The 15,877-nt window shown below is 45.2% G+C and overlaps 1 protein-coding gene across 2 annotated transcripts in view; it reads right to left on the reverse strand.

The window, feature by feature from the left end:
• Positions 1–15,877, reverse strand: part of LOC149352617 (sushi, von Willebrand factor type A, EGF and pentraxin domain-containing protein 1-like) — a 236,746-nt gene that overhangs the window by 155,131 nt on the left and 65,738 nt on the right. The window lies entirely within an intron of this gene.

Raw genomic sequence — 15,877 nt, forward strand, 5'->3', positions numbered from 1 at the left:
CGACACGTTAAACCTGCGATATTACTACTAGTATTACCAAAAGAAGGATGTATAAATTGGTGCAGCTTCTTTTTTTTTTTTTTAGAATCCGCATATTCTTGTTTGCACGCGACGGAAATAAGCAACGAAAGGCGGGTTCTTGGCAACGGCGGAGATGTATTAATAAGAAAAAAAATTAAATACCGGATAATCAAAAGGGCAATGCGGAAATATATGCGCTCGCTGGCATGCGTTAGTGATCACGCCCAGAAAGCATAGCTGCCAGAAAGGGGTTGTTTGTAGTTTTGAAAATAAATGCCTGAAACAAGTTGGTGGACCAATGGTGCACGCCAGATTAACCACTCTTTATCACTCTATCAAGGGCGCAAAAATTTCTGTTGACACAAAGATTGCCCTTGATAGCGCCCCAGGAAAAGTCTCAAATATTAAATGTAGTGCAAGTATACGAGGGGGTACCCAAAAGAAACCGGACTTATTTTTGTTTGAAATTATTTGTTCAGATTTTAAGCACTGACCTTCAATATCCCTCAAAGTACTCTCCACTTGCACTAATACACTTGGCTAATCTTTCATTCCACTTTTCAAAACATTGTTTAAATTCATCTTTTGCGATGCTTGACAGCGCCTCCGTCGTTTTTTTCTTTACCTCTGCAACATCAGCAAAACGCTTTCCGTTCATGTGTTTTTTCATTCTGGGGAACAAAAAAAAATCACACGGGGCAAGGTCCGGTGAGTATGGGGGGTGAGGAACAGGGATCATACCATTTCTGGTGAAATATTGTCGTACAGACAAGGCTGTGTGAGCAGGGGCATTGTCATGGTGGAGAAACCAGTCACCCGACTGCCACAAATCAGGCCGCTTCCGCCGCACACTGTTGCGCAATCTTTTCAAAACTTCCAAGTAGAACGCCTGGTTAACTGTCTGACCATGCGGAACAAACTCTGAATGGACGACTCCTCTCACGTCGACAAAACAAACCAGCATTGTTTTGAGGTTTGATTTCACCTGAAGAGCTTTCTTGGGGCGAGGCGAACTGGGAGTTTTCCACTGGCTTGATTGTTGCTTTGATTCAGGATCGTAAGCAAAACACCAAGTTTCGTCACCTGTGATAATTTTTCAAAAAAAGTTTGGATTATTTCGGGACTCTTCTCTCAAAGCACAACATGCTTCCAAACGACCTTGTTTTTGTTCAGGAGTCAGCAGTCGTGGCATGAATTTGGCAGCCACCTTTTTCATTCCTAAATCTTCTGTCAAAATTCGCTGCATCGAACTCCAAGTCACTCCCGACAGCTCCACAATTTCTTCAATTGTCCGTCGTCGATCTTCATTGATGATTGCACGAATTTTTTCATCATTTTCTTGTGTTCGGATCGTGGAAGGACGACCAGAACGAGGTTGATCATCAATTGACATTTCACCATTTCTGAAACGGGAAAACCACTCAAACACTTGACTTTTCACCGTAGCATCATCCTTGTACGCTGTTTTTAACATTTCAAAAGTTTCTGTTCCATTTTTACCGAGCAGAAAGCAGAATTTCACCGCCACACGCTGTTCACGAAAACCAGCCATTGCAAAAACGACACTCACAGAAAACTGTTATCACTGTAAACGCAGACGACACTAGTAAGTGTGACCTTCAGCGGTGCCACTCGGCTGACTGACTCTGGAATGTTCACTCTCTGCGCTCCTAGCGGGAAAACACGGTACTACGAAAGCGCTGCCCACCAAAAAATTAGTCCGGTTTCTTTTGGGTACCCCCTCGTATCTACTTCCTCGCACAATGCTGCACTTGAAAGAATGCTGCAGCTCAACGTCGCAACAAACATGTTGCCAATTTGTTTGGTTTGGTTTGGTTTATTGGATTTTAACGTCCAAAAGCGACTCAGGCTATGAGAGACACCGTAGTGAAGGGCTGCGGGAATTTCGACCCCTTGGGGTTCTTTAACGTGCACTGACATCGCACAGTACACAAGTCTCTAGAATTTCGCCTTCATCGAAATTCGTTTGCCGCGGCCGGGATCGAACCCACGTCTTTCGGGTCAGGAGCCGAGCGCCGTAACCACTGACCCACCGCGGCGGATCTGTTGACATTTTGTGTCCGTGCACAAACGAACCGTTCTCAACCCATCCAAGCGTGCGTTTTTTATGATATTATTTTTATCAGAAGAGAGGAGGTTGACGTCATCATAATAAGTCAATGTCGTAATTTCTTACTGTACTATAGTGAGAAGCCACGATTAGCTGTGTTTCTGAAGATACTGAGCTATAGGGATTCGGGATATACAACGGGAGTCACAAAGGCGATGTCGAATAGGTGATTTAAATAAAATATGTTTGGTAAGTTCTGGATGTTAGGGAGAGACTGTGCTCCCACGAGGCTCTCGTTGGGTGGTAGATGGGCGGTGTAGGGATTCTCGCACATTTTCTTACCATTTAGTAAAGGAGGGGGGACTGGCAAGTCGGTTTCGGGGCGACGGAAAGGTGTCCGTCTGTATGTAGGTACCGATACATGGCAGTTTCGTTTCTCAATAGTGCGCGGGAACGTAGAGGGTGCGTGTGGCGGCAATCTTGGGGCCCCGTAATTACACTGCGTACGAGAAAGTCCCAACTGACTCAAGCTTCAAGGGAGACCTCTTACTCGCGCAACGGGGTCTCCCAAATTGCTCAAGCAGGGGGGTCTTGTAGATGCAAAATCCACCGGCTTTTCGCCTTACACCTCATAAGGTGAATTATAGCGTATACATAGCCGATTTTCATCAGTTTCGAGTTCATTTCATTTTGCGGCTCTTGCCGTAAATTCGTCTTTGCTGCGGACAATAAGTAAAATGGGTAAAGTGATAACATCTCGCATTAAACAATTTTTCATGCTTAATTAACGCAGTAAACACGGCAAAAGGAAGACGGGAGACGACACGAGCGCTGACTAACAGCTGGCTATTTTATTCTGGGAAAAGTATACAAAGGCGCCGGACTCAAGGAACAACCCTAAAAACAGAAGAACAAAGGTTAAAACTTAAAACCATACTGCGCATGCACATCACAGTCGAGTCATGACGTATTTTTCATCGAAATTCGAAGACTATCTTCCATAATATACAGCAATCCGCTATCTCCTGGACCTCACACAGTTGCCAAGAAAGCCTTACTCCTTATCTACCAAATTGATAGATGGTGAAGCAACACACTCATCAGCTTCCTTCCTGGTCATATAGGTCTCCACCAACTCTCTACATATGCAAACAGGGTTATTAACACGACACTTGCCTTATCTACGGGGTAAGCAATCGTTGCACTCGCTGCAATGCAAAGCCAAGTTGTACGCCACCGCTACTTTTTCATCCATCTGTGATGTTCGAACAAATGCTCATTGCTTCCCCATTTAGAAAGAAAAGTCTCCTGTTTATTCACCCAGATCGAATTTGTAGGGAGATGGTGGAGGCCTTTATAATCAGGAAGGAAGCAGATGGGCGTGTTGCTTCACCATCCGTCAATTTGTAGAGAAGGAGTCAGGCTTTCTTGGCAACTGTGTGAGGTCCAGGAGATAGGGGATTGCTGTCTACTATGGAATATTGTCTTCGTATTTCGTTGAAAAAGATGCAATGACTCGACTATGCTGTGCATGCGAAGTATGGTTTTTAGTTTTAATCTTTGTTCTTCTGTTTTTGCATTGTTCACTGTGTCCTGCTAGTCAGCGTCTGTGTCGTCTCCAGTCTTCCTTTGTCCTGTTTATTGCGCTGCTTAAGCATGAACCCTTACCAACTAGCCCAGTTTTATGTTCTCGCAAACAAATCTTTGCATTTTCTATTTTGTATACCGATGTGCCGGAAAAATGAAAACGCATAGCAGGATTGACAAACTCATCTGCGTTCAAATTTTTTTTTGTCGTGAACCCGTTTGAACCGGTTCGGGACGGTCCGAACCGGTTCGAACCGGAACGAAATGGCTCTCTGGAGCCGAACCCGGAACTGAACCCGAAAGGCGTGAACCCGAACCCGAACCGAACCCGAAAAAATGCCGGTTCGACACCCTGGTTGAGTATGACTGTTCATGCCTGCTCAGAGTGCAGACTTGTAGGGGGCGATCATAAACGCTGTTGAGATGCTCGAGAACGAAAGATCTTACTTCCACCAGAGGTAGCGGTCCTTTTGTGCGTAAGCCAAGGATGCCGAAGCCGCAATGAATCTCATGATAAAGCCATGGCGGGTACTGCTGACACCTGTGTCCTGTGGGTGGCCAACCTACTCTGTTGAGCTTAGGGTGTGAAGGGTTGCATAAAAGTGACTTTGGGTCCTAGCTCGTAATCGAAAAAGCAGCACCTGATGTGCCCGGGTCTCTCGAAGGCAAACTAATTGTAGAAACAGTTTACTGGAGGTCTGTAAACGTAAGAGAAGGCAACGGCTTCTCCTAAGAGTTGGTACGCTCTAAGAAAAAAGGGGGGGTAAGAAAGGTGCATCTTCACGATTTATGCTTTCTGAAGACGCATGGACTAACGTTACACTCTGCTAACACCCACGTTGAGACCGTTAGTCTCTTTCAGAAAACTTACCCCCTTTTTTACTCTTCAAACCAGCTGTGTTCCTTCTGCGCGAAGACGCTGTACAGCAAAGTATGCAGCCCTCACCGCCTCCCCTCCCTCTCGAAGACGTCCCCCTCCCGAAAGCGGGATGGCGGAGTTATTTTGGGGACAATAGTTAAGAGCTATGGTGGCTTTGCCTAGCCAGAACAGCTAGGCGTGAGTCATCCGTGAACGCACGCTCCCCCACTGCATTGATCCTTTCGTCCATGCTGGCGAAACTGGCCGCGCCTCCTCGCTTCTGCGAGGGACCAGAAGCACTTTCTTGGAAGAATACGTACAGCGATCTTCTCCCCTTTTCCGCCTGACATGGTCGGCAATAATGGCGGACGAGGAAGCTTGGCGGGTGCGCAGAACATTACTGGAAGAAGGTCCGTTGGCCGCGATCGGCCACGACAACCATCATGCCTGCAAACATGCTCTTGGTCGCTAGCGATCAAAATAATCCATAATATTCAGTGCATGTGCTGCATACTCATGATTGGATATTGTTTTAAAAAAAAAAGCAGCAAGTCTGCAAAGGCACACGGCATGATAGGTGCTGTGTTACTCCTTTGACCAATCGCAGCTCCTAACGAAATCAGCATTTTAGCGCTTCACTGTAGCAAACATACCAGAGGCATTAAAATTATTTCGGCTATAATTTAGGCTTTTGATTAACGTTTCATTAAAGCAGTAATAAGAGCTTTAAAAGGAACCGTTTTGCTTCAGAGCCAGCTTAAGCTGTATTCGTTAGCGCTGTTATTTTTTTCTAATAGCGTGAGATAAACACCAGGCCGCTTAGTTCCCCCGTGCAGTTCCGAATCACGTGTACTGCATTTCGAGGAAACCCTTGTTATGTCATGGCACGTGTTCGTGGTAGTGTTCATGAAATCAGCGCTACGCTCTCTCATGAGACACCATTCAAATCGCACTTCTTTGCATATGTCAAGAATGTCCTCGGCAGTGCGTTGCTCGTTACAGTCGCTCGAGTCTTCACTGCAATATCAGCGATGCCAGACGAAGAACAGAAAGGGTTCAGGTTAGCATGCATACAAGTTAATAAATCAAAATCGGATGAACGAGCGAGATTGTTGACGCAGTAATTTTGTGCTAGCTGAAGATGTATTGTAAGGCAACGCAAATCACGAATAAATTTTACTGTCATATTTCTGCTCCATTTCAACAAAAACGAGCCCTACTCGCTGATAAATGTCTCTCCACCACTAATACTAACAACGCTGGAAAACAAAAATGCTAGAAACTAGGGAAAGCGTAATTCTGCAGCTGAACTGAATTGTGAACGTGGACTGAATATTCTATATAGTATATACGTTATTTTTGCTTAGAGCACTTTTATTATGACACGAGCCAGGTTTCGGAGTCAGTTTTGCTGGTCTATTATGAGATCACCAGAATTTGTACATCCGCTCGAAAACTTCTCCACGCAGCGTAGAAGCCATTTCGGCGTTTGCTTTCCAACAAGTTTATGGATCCTTTCTCTCGGCACAAGACAGCGAAGCTCACAGTAATCAGTTTTAGAGATAACTGCATTTCCTGGTCATGTTTTGGCGCGTACAAGTGTTTCACATAGAAGCAGACCGATTACATCTTATTTTAAACTGATAAACAGAGAGCGAGGCGACCAACGCAGTTTAAGTCTATTACGAACTTCTCTTGCGGCTGAAATTGTGCTGCACGCTTACAAGAGCAGAAATTAGCTTGAACTCGGTGTACGTGTACGCAACTTTTAGCATTTTGGTTGTTTCGCGCAACTTTAATGCAGTCAGGTAGTGTGTCCCTCATAGCCTGAGTCGCTTTGGGACGTTAAACCCCTATAAACCAAAGCAGTCAAGTAGTATTGATAGACAGAAATGGAGTTGATTGCCTCCAATTTTTTTTTCCGAACTGTAGCGCTATGTAAGCATCGAATTAAGCAACAAACCGGTTTCCACAGGAAACAGTAATCAAGGCGCTAATATTACACAGCGCATTGTGAATTCTGATTGAATGGCTCAAGGGTCAAAAATAACTCTCTCTTTTAAAGGCTGAACGCACTAAACAGTACATTGCAATGGATAGACGCAACCCGAAGACCTAAGCTCGAAAATAAGTGAAACTATGGCATATAAACAGACAGATTTTCCTTCATCATCGTAAACTGCTACGGATGATTGAGACTGTTATCTTGTACGCACAAATAATATTGAGCTAAAGGACACATTGTATCGCACTGATGAACCGATCTTTAACAAAAAATAGATAAATTCAGCGGTGGTAGTTGCCTATATTGAATAAAATGAAAACGCGTATAATGGACGGAATCGCCCTAATCACCCGTCGGTTGAAGCGTCTTAACTGGTGCTTGGGCTGGTATAACACTGGCAGCGCTCAATTTTTGCTCAGTTGACCCATATTTAAAATTTAAAAATATTTCGGAAACTTCGCGTACACTCGGTGAGAACTGCTATATCAGGAGTGGTCGACTGTCGTTTGAAACCCTCTTCTGCTCCATCTTCTTTAAAAGTTGAAATGTCGTGAATCCCATTTCTTTGCTTGAAACTTCTCATCACTCGGTTTCTTCGGATTCTCCTAACACGTGCGACCACATAAGCAAAAAGAAAGTTGAAATGTCATATCAATATTGCAAACTATTATTGTATCTGACGTGGAATCAGTAATGCTCTAGCCGCTTTGGGACGTTAATCCCCATAAACCAAACCAACCAGTAATGCTCTAGCATTTACATCGCTTTTTTAGCCAGTTCTATGAATGACTTAGAAGTGCAGGAAGGGCAGTTTATTGATATTTATTTCGCAGTGCCTTCCGCATGCGGCAGTAAATGACAGCTGACGAGAACGTACGTTCCACTACTCTGAAAACTATTCGGTTGCATACACCGCAGATTTACGGCAGCATCTGCGTAATAGCCGGCTGCACGAAATATTTCAAAAGCATACTGCAAGGCGCTCGTCGTATCCGAGAACGCAAGAGCTGTGAGCACGCGGAGAGCGCGGAAAAATTAGTACCACATGGCCAGAGCGGCGCCCGCAAAAAGAAGCGAGCAACCCGCACATTGCAAGCTCCGAAGGCTGTTGCCCCGCGCGCGGGCGGCATGACCTTGGAACGCTGGTGAGAATACTGACATTCCTTCAGTCAGCGGAGAAAAGGGAAAGAGGGGAAGCGCGTCGCCTCGTCGAACAAAAGAAGGCTCAAAGCAATGGCAGTGGCTTGTAGTTTTTTCCTTCTCATTTTCGGTCACGTGCCTGTCTATTTGGATTGGCTATTTCCTCCCCTACAGTCGAAGACGAAGCCGCTGTTTACACGTGACGCTCGTCGTAGCAGTTGCAGTGTGTCGTGCGTGCGAGTCAGGGCGCGCGTTCCTCATTTTGAGCTGTGTGGCCCGTGTGCGTTTGTGTTCGCTTGTGCTCAGCGATTACTTCATCGTGCACGCTCCATCGATGTGTGACGCTGCAGTGGGCGACATCTTCGCGACAGAGTGAACGCCTGGAAGAAACAGCGCACGCCAGGTCGTCGCGGCGCAGCTCATCGTACGGATTCTTCGCGCCAAATTTCAACCGCACAAGTAAGTTACCTTTTCGTTTGATCATACGGGTTGTTTCCTGCCATTAAATTATGGTGTATTCTGTAAAGATGCTTCATCATGGATTGTGCGCGCGAGCCGCTACTTGTTGCTATTTCTTGTTTTGAGCCGGTCGCGAAGCGGCCGGACGGTGCCGATTCGTGTACAACGCACGACCGCAGCGGCGCAATGTGCAAGCATCTTTCCCATACTTTCTTTCGCTGCAGGCTCTGATCCTTCGTCTCTTGTGCTCAAGAACATTGCCGGTCGTCTCGTCGAGGCAACGTATATATACCTGCTCACGACCATTCAGTCAGGTAAGTCCAAAGCACAGTCTCCGTTCCGAAAGGGGCGAGTAAATTAGTGTGCGCGCTTCTGTGGCACGTACTGCGCGCAGTGCTCACATTTACTGCAGCACTGTATGTGATTCTCATCGGACAGTAATCCTGTTATAATTTTAGCGCTACAAGACGACTCCTCCTGCCAGGTCGCTTTTTTGGGAGTGAATAGACGGCGCGAATTTTTATTTTTTTTTACCATCGAGTAGAAAGCGAACGATAAAACTGTAAACGTGAAATGTTGATAGTGTTGTGTCTCTACCCCCCCCCCCCCCCCCCCAACTCTCTTTGTGTGTTCCAGTCACACCTGTATCCACTTAGGCCATGCCCAGAGGCAGTGCGTGGTTCTGCGAAAGTGGTGGTTCTCCGTGCACGCGCTCCCATGCGACCTGAAAAGAAAGGTGGAACCGAACACGAGGGACGCATTCGACTCCTGGATTCCACGTACCTCCACTTCTGCCTAACTGCCACGACGTGTTTTTCCGGAGTTCCCCTTAAACGGCACCCAACGCAGCAGTATTGAGCCTGCGACTTTGTGTATGCATCTGCCAGGGTGACATGACTCAACGCCTGCTGCCACCTGCGGAGACGAGCGTCTGCCATTCAACCGCGCCTCGCTCTTTTGTAAACAGCGGGGTGACGCCGCAGCAGGTGTTCGCCTTTGGGGCATTTCCTTGAAACAAGATATAGGATCCACCTGGCCGGAAAGCCGACTAGCCCGACAACACGCTCTTCTGGACACTTCCGAGTATCCAAGTGCCTCAGTCGAGGAAGACGACGAAGCGGGGAACGACCTTAAGGAGCACCCGGACGAAGTCCCTACGATTGGTCGGAAAAGGCGGGAAGATCTCGGGAGGGTCTATTTAAAGCGCTCGACACGTTCATCAAAGAGCGTTTCCCTGAGCGATTCCCTCAGCGTTTCCCTGAGACTTCTCAGCTTTTACCTTGTTGGTCTCTGCTTGTAAATAACTTTGTAAATATCTGAATACAGTTTTTCCTCCACTTCTCCTACTCCCCGTCTCCGGCCCACGTTCCTTCCTCCGTCGGCACAGCGGTGGTGCTCCTGGACCCGATGCCTGGTGGAACACGCTACTAGCCCGGCAAAACGTATCAACATCAAGAAATTAGCAGCTCATTTGTGCTCGTTGTTTCCTAGCATGCGGTCATTTTCGGACACAACTTGCAATATTCTTTGCTAACCCAGAGAGTGACTTATCATGCCAGCGGTTTTACTGCATTGGAATGGCAAGGTGAGCGTGCTAATGGTATTAAGTTGATATGTAACTTGCTGTTCACTCAGGCTGAGGACTAATGGCGAAAAGTAGATTTGTTTAGGTCATTTTACTTGTGAAAAGGTCTGGGCTAGTTGGTGACCAAACATTAGATCATAAAAGTGTACAGTCTACGTCACCTCTTTTTATGCTCTTGTGTACTCTTAGTTCAGTTGTGAGATGAGAGTGAGACTAAGTTTGATGTAACTCTGAGAGGTTGAATTGGAGAATATGCTAGTCCCTAAACTTTTTTTTTCTTCTGAACAGTACGGATTTTGGTCTGGGCTAGTTTGTTTTTGGTCATTGTTGGTCATTATTTTTTGTCGACAGATTACCACAGTGCTATGGAACCCGAAAAAAAAGAAGACATGCAAGACAGGACAGGCGCTGTAGCCTTAGTTTTACCAAGGAAAAAAAAACAGCGCCTGTACTGTTATGAATATTGTCAGTCTCATCAGCAGTAATAGTAGAGTTCTTTCTTGTTTCTGCAGTTGCTGTTGTTAGAAATTATGTTAATTATATTAACAACTTAGTGACAATTCTCTGGTACTCAGCCATTGTGTTGTAGAAGTTTGTCAAAGCTTCCTGTGCCAGCAGCTGTCTGGTATGAACTACTGCACTGAGTCAATCACGCCTCTTATGGCAAGTGCTGTAATGGATAAAATTTGGATTTAAAAGTTGTAGGTTCTCATTTTCAACATATTTCTGTTGTTTTTGTGCATGTGTGATACCATTATGTGGTTTAATGAACATATAAGTTATCACTGTTGCACTAATGCTATCAATGATGCCTCTATTGCAGTGCACCTTGCAGAAGAAGGGATGCAAAGGTGTGCAAGCACTGTCACTCCTAGCACCGAAGTCCAACATGGCTCCTTCAAAACTGCACAAGTGGTCGAGACTAGATTTGTGTGGTATGTATGTTATTATGTAATTGTGACATTGTTGCAAGGTCATCATTGCTTGATGTCAATCAATGAACAAAGTGTGCTGTGTTGTGCAGCTACAGCCATTCTATTACGCAGATTTTGGAGCTGTTCAATGTCTTCAAAGACTTAGTTGTGAAAGAGTTTTTGAATAATGATTTGAATAATTATGGCCTCTTTTTATTGTGTGAAGTATCAATGCACTTTTTTTTCGGCAAAAGTAGGCTGTACTTCAAAAGTAGGCAAAGATTTCATATTGAATTAGTTTGAGGGGTGCTGCGTACAATTCATGTTGCTGGAAAAATCATGCATCTTAATATGATGAGCAGCTATGCGAGGCTGTCAACGTTCTTTGCACTGTTCACACTTTCTTTTTGAGTGGGAAGGTGATGTTTACAGATGCGGATAATTTCTACTAACTCACATGAACCCATATTAGTTTTATTTCAGATTGTAGTGAACATAAAATTTAATTAAGCTCACGTGGCCTGCACATGACAGCAGATATGAAAGGCAACTGTTTTAATAACCATACTTGCATGCTGTCAGCCAGTGCTTACAGTTTCATTATGCTAGGCATCTGAAAAGATGTTATATAAATGTTGCATTGTACTGTGCCGGCAAAATTTAATTCATGAGAATTGCTGCTGCATATGGTGCAAGCATTGGATGAAGCATAACTACCTATAAGTCGAGGTTTGCAATTTGCTCAAGCAAAAGCAGTGCTTTAGAAGGAGATTGTTTTATGCTGCTTGGATAGTTAATGTAATCTTTCAGTGAAGGCCGGTCCATAACCAAAGCTTTTTGCACAGGCATAATGTAGAGGTCATGATGAAAATTTGTGGGCGCGAACAAACAAAAGACAGAGAAGAAACCACAGGACAAGTATTTGTTGCCTTCCCATTAAACTAGTTGTGAAAAAGACGCTTGTCCTGTGGTTTCTTCTGTCTTTTGTTTGTTCGCGCCCACAAATTTTCATCATGAACAACCTACAACTAGCCCAGCTTTCCATTCTGTTGAACAATAATGTAGAGGTGCAGTATGAAACAGGATATGGATGGGAATAAAAGTTACCTTTATTATAATGTGGCCCATATACTTTTGAGTGTATGATGTTACCTCATTACCACATTAGTGAACACAACTCTTTAGATGTGTAAGTTGACCTTGCTATTATTTCACGTTTAGGCCGAAGCTTTTCCTTCTTTTCCAAAAACGGTACACTCAAATCTATAGTCCATCATCTTTATGTCATGTCCAGGCCTTTCTCCAGGAATTTAACCTGTATCAAAAGGCTGGGACAATGGAGTGCATCCAGAAATGCCATCACAGGCATATGCTCCCTGCTGTTTACTAATAGGAAATGAATTCAAAAGTAATATACGCAGGGAAAGCAGAACACAGTGAAAATTACAGCTGGTGGTATCACTCATTGATGCTCAGATAATCACCTCACCTACACGTCTCTTTAAGGAAGAAAATTCACACTATGGGCAACAAAACATACAGTGGCATCAGAGACCAGAGCTATATTAGCAAGGGCTGCATGAAACCGTAACCACTCTAAATATACAGAACTAAACGCATGAGAATGGAGGGAAGGATTTCTTAAATTGCATTTCATTTTTTCACTTTTTAGTAACTTCCATTTCGCGCACGTGTTTTTCTTTTTCTTGACATGCCCCTCTCACTAGTCTGGCATCCGGGATGCTTACAGCTTGACCCTGCAGATGGGAACAATATTCTGGATTTTTCTGATTCCTTAGTGTTTTTTAGTTTTGTTGGCCACAGCATTAGTTTTTTCTTGAGAAGCCAGTACGCTTGTGAATATGTCAGCATATGTGAGATGATTAAGTAGCTGTCATTTAGGATATGTTTTGTTTTTCTTGCATATATTTTCTGATTTTTGTTCTCATCAACAAACAGAGCCCTGCACTTGTGGCATGACTTTCATGTGTCTCCCTTTATCCCTGCCTTTTGTGCAGTTTTCATTTTTAGTCCTGAATTAACTAAGCCCATGGCCACGTCGTACTGAGGTTTGTCGTTTTGAAATTCCTTAAGGTTTTCTTGTCTGCCCAGGTCACATGCATGGTACTATCAGCGTCAAATGAAATGCGAACAAAACAACTGGAACGCGAGCAGAAAAAATCAAGCATATCAAGAGACGAAATACAGGCGTGGGCTATTAACATTTCAGAAGAGTGGTCTTTCCGGCTTCGATGGGAAATTCAACTGCTCATGTATTTTGCCTCCCTAGTATAATATCTGCGAGTTGGGCTGTTCGCGTTTCAATTGGCTTGTTCGCGTTTCAATTGACGCTGATAGTACATACTGCCCCCACCTGTTCGAAGAAGACTGCCAGGCTCATTTCTGTGGTATGGTGTAGCCTGTGGCAAAATAAATACGACGGTATGTTTCTTTCTCAAATTGTTCGATGAATCCTTTGTGTGCATTCTGCAGTCGTACCTGCACCTGAATACAAGATGACACAGACCACCTTACATGAAAGATTCGTCACAACATTTTGACACTGCTTGCACTTCCCGAAAAACTACGGCTAATACCATATGGGTCAACTTTAGTCCTGCATTCAGTGGGCAGGTTTACGCTACAGAAGGGTAATAATACTCTTGTGCGGACAGTATAAATACAGCACCGAATAGTGCACAGATACCCTTTGCAGTAGGGCATTACCTTGTACCACTAGAAGGGTAACTTTATCCATCATGTAAAGGTATAAGCTTGCACCACAGGGGTGCAAACTTTGCTCTGTTTATGACGGTATATGTTTAGTCTTTGACAAAGTAATTTTGCACTTCTAGGTGTAGCATAAATTTACCTGCTAAAGGTGCAAACTTGCACCTTTCATGCTAGGATATGTTTATGCTTTCCTCAGACTAACACTTACCCCTCTTAGAAAGGCGTAATGTTATACCTAACTGGTGTAAAGTTACTCTCCTTATGTCAGTGCAAGTTTAGGCTATTAGAGCGTAACATTACACTATGTGCAAGAGCATAAATACTTAGTCTCCAAAAAACACCGTAACCTTACCCCCAAAAAGGTGTCAGCTCAGCGACAAGTGATTTACCCCCCAAAAGACTAAGATCACACTTTTTTTTTTAGAGTGTAGGAGCCTGGAGTGGAATTCCCAGCGCGGCCTTTAGGCCTTTCATGTTGGCGATCTCAAGGCGCTTATATTGGCTGAATTGTTAGCACACATATATGTGATAAAGTGAATATATGCGCTAGGTGTGAAAATTGTTAGCACACATATATGCTCCTTACACTTGCTTTGCTCTTCAATTTTCATCGCCACTTTGTTTCATTGGTACTATACGTACCAAGGAAACAAATGATTTCTCCTGAAGGCCCGGTGTCACCATATGTGTGCAGAACTTGTTTTTATGGTTTCGGTTACTGCTGGGATATAATCTGCCACACATAAAGTTAACAAGGGCATGAGATTGGGCTAGTTGAACTGCACTGTATGAGAGCTGCGCTGCAAGTGCATAAATACGCTTAACCGATCCTGTCTGTCTCTTAGTCTTTGTCGGTCTATATCCTAGGAGCGGAGCATTAATCATTGCCACACATGGCTACAGCTTAAACTTCCAGCTCTCTACAGCATGCCGTGTAGAAGAATCTCAGTCTAGGCATGCAAATTGAACTCTGAAAACCCCTTTAAGAATACCGCCACTGGATTGTAGGTCAGTGTGGGAATGGCTCTGGTGGAAGTACTTTGGTTTGGGCTAGTAGGTTCGACGTCATGTTTGAAACAGAAAGGAGAAAATGGGAAGATGACAAAAAGGAATGTGAAGCAACAGGACAGGCGCCATCTATCAACTGAGGTTTATTGCACCACTACCTTCATTTATACGTAGCACCCAGCCCTATCACAGAAGGCAACGTCGTGCGTCGATCGGGACACCACTGCATTTTTTTTGTGCTGAATACTGTACCACTCAAAGAAACTTCGACACTGCAAACTCCAATCGAAGGCAATCATACCTCAAAATTGGATATTTTTGTCCCATTGAAACAAAACTATGCGTCCGAGGAGGCACTTAAAAGCACCGCTCCAAACGGAAACAGTCGCTCCGGTATCAACTAAAGCCATGGCAGGCACACCATGAACTAGCACGTGCACTTTGTTCCGTAATGTAACTATAGGCGGGGGCATCTCTCCGGCGGCAGGCGTCCAGCGACCTCAACTCCATCGGTCGCGCCGAGTAGTTTTCCGTGGGAGGCGAGAAGGAGCGCTTTAGGGGTGATGGAGACCGACACGTGCGGGAAGCTCGAGGTGGCGTCACGCTTCTATCCGATGCCGGTGAACGAACCCGCAAATGCGAAGACCAGGGATCCACGGAATTAGGCGGGTAGGATGCGCGCCGAGAAGGAACTTGGGGATCCGACCTCGGAGGATAGGCTGAAGAGCCGCAACGGGATGGATGGCGGCGAGAACAGAGTCACGAGGTGCGACCGGGCTAACCGCAGAGGTAGCCGAGAAGAGAGCGACCAGGAACAGGCTGCAGCGGTAAGTAGTCACCGTACGAATTACGGGGCCAAACGTCCTAGTCAAATATGTGATCAGCGTATGCTTGTAGTAGCGGTACCAGTGCTCCGGGGCCGATCGCGGTATGTTGCTCGGCTGCAGCCTTTGAGATACCTGGTGCTCCACAAAGTCCGCTGCGTTAACGGCCGCTGCCGATGGAGGGCGCGTGGGATACGCAGGAGGGAGCGCTGAGGGGCTCCAAGTGGGTTCCAGCGACCTGGTCATTTCTTCGCGAAAGATCTGGCGGATCGTGCATGCCAGATCACAAGACGATGTTCAGTCACCAGCTGCCACAGTCGTCACTCCTCCAAATGTCTGAAGGGGGGGGGGGGGGGGGGGGAATGCGACGCATTTTCAATGTCTCAAACGTGCGCCAGTGCGGGATGATGTCAAAAATGGACTCGAGACCTGCTTTCCCGATAAGAAAATTGCGGATGTCTTCAGTCAATACTTTAAGCAAGCGGTCAACTTTGTCCTCCTCTGTCATGCGAGTGCAGACAACCTTGCATAATTTCAAGCATTCTTCATTATATTTCGTACATGTCTCACCGGGAAGCTGAGCCCTTTGCGCTACCGCTTGTTCATCCTGCTCCTTTTTCGAGACAGAGTAGCCGAAGCCCTTCTAGAGCTCGTCTACAAAGTGATCCCAT

Source organism: Amblyomma mixtum, chromosome 3 (genome assembly GCF_055824585.1).
Source record: "Amblyomma mixtum isolate Tamu chromosome 3, ASM5582458v1, whole genome shotgun sequence".
Taxonomy (NCBI): Eukaryota; Metazoa; Arthropoda; class Arachnida; order Ixodida; family Ixodidae; genus Amblyomma; species Amblyomma mixtum.